This window comes from Elaeis guineensis, chromosome 10 (assembly GCF_000442705.2).
Source record: "Elaeis guineensis isolate ETL-2024a chromosome 10, EG11, whole genome shotgun sequence".
Lineage (NCBI taxonomy): Eukaryota > Viridiplantae > Streptophyta > Magnoliopsida > Arecales > Arecaceae > Elaeis > Elaeis guineensis.
Window position 1 is genome coordinate 76,738,264 of NC_026002.2, and position 1,912 is coordinate 76,740,175.

A 1,912-nucleotide genomic window follows, 5' to 3' on the forward strand; every position below is an offset into this window, starting at 1 on the left:
CTCAACTTTACATGTCTATTAGTTTTAGAATTTATGAGTTTCTTTTTATCGGAGTTAATTGCAGTTCTAGAATCACAGTAGAGTTTGCATCAAAGGAATAGATAGCCCTAAATTTTTTAGCTACTCAGCTTCTAAAAATGTGATATCAAGGGCTATTAATTCTGCCTCCATAATACTTTTGGCTGTTATATTTTGTTTTACAGATTGCCAAAAAATAGTACTATCATCAAGAGTAAAGATATATTCAGAAATAGATTTAATATCTAAAGAATCAGATATCCAGTTGATATCTCTATATCCCTTAAGTATTGCTGGATAGCCAACATATCTAAATTTATAAGATATGATATCTTTAGCATATCTTAACACTCTTTTTAAAGCAATTCAGTGAGACATGCTAGGGTTATCGGTATACCTGCTCAATCTAGAAATAGTATAGGCAATATCAAGTTTAGTTCTTTTGGCTAGATACAAAAGTGATCCAATGATTTGTATATATTTTTCTTGATTCATAAAGTTATCAGTATTTATTACTAATGGATTACTAGGATCATATGGTATAGACACGATAATGATATGAGTATCCAAATTTATCTAAGATCATGTGAGTATAGTGTGATTGAGTTAGATAATAGGAATTAAATCATGCATTAATCTTCATATCTAAGATTACATTAGCTTAACCAAAATCTTTCATGTCAAAGTGATTGGATAATAAGGTTTTGATATCATTAATTAGATCAATATCTAGTGCTAGTATAAGTATATCTACTTATAGATAAAAAAGAACACATCGATCATCAAATCTCTTATAATATAGATAATTATCTAAGTCGTTAATTTGAAAACCATTGGAAAGAACAATGCTATCAAATTTCTTGTGTCATTGCTTAAGTACTTATTTTAGTCTATAGAAGAACTTAACTAGCTTGCACACTTTATTTTCTTATCCAAATATAGAAAAATCTTTAGGTTGTCTCATATAGATCTCCTCTTCTAGATCACCATGAGGAAAGATGGTTTTGATATCTATTTGATAAATAAGAAGTTTATAAATAGAAGCTAAAGCAAGAAGAAATCAAATAGTGGATATATAAGCAGCAGGTGAATATGTGTCAAAGAAATCAAAGTCAGCTTTTTATCCGAAATTTCGAGGTACAAGTCGTGCTTTATACCTTTCCACAGATCCACCCACCCTAAGTTTTTTCTTAAAGATTCACTTACATCTAAGAGATTTGCTGCCAAAAGATAAATCAGTAAGAATCTAGCTATTGTTTTCAATGATTGATTCTATGTTACTGTTTATAGCCTTCTTTTAGAAGGGAGCTTCAAGAAAGCTCATTGCATCTTTATAAGTTATCAGTGTTTTTTCAATCATGAAGATGATAAATTCTTCATCGAAACTCTTTGTAGTTTTAGCTCTCTTACTCCTAAGTTCAAATGGAAGATCATGTTCTATAAGGTTATGATCAAGTTAAGAAGTAAAAAGATAATTTGATGAAGGGCCAGAAGATATTAATAAATAGTTAGATGTTTGAGTAGAAATTTGAGTTTTGAAAGAAAAGATATTTTCAAAGAAAGTTGCATCTTTAAATTCAATGATAGTATCATTTGAGATTCCATTGATTTCAAAATTGACTACTAGAAATCTATAAGTATTGCTATCAAAGGAATATCTTATGAAGATAGCATCTACAGTTTTAGGTCTAATCTTTTTTCTTTTGGATTTTGAAATTCTGATCTTTGTTAGATACCCTCACACTTGGAAGTAACTTAGTCTAGGTACGTATCCCTTCCAAAATTCATATGGAGTTTTTTCATTGTCTTTAGTTGGAACTCTATTTGGTAGATAATATGCTGATACAAGAGCTTCTTTTTATAAATTCTGAGGTACATCAGAATTTATAATCAT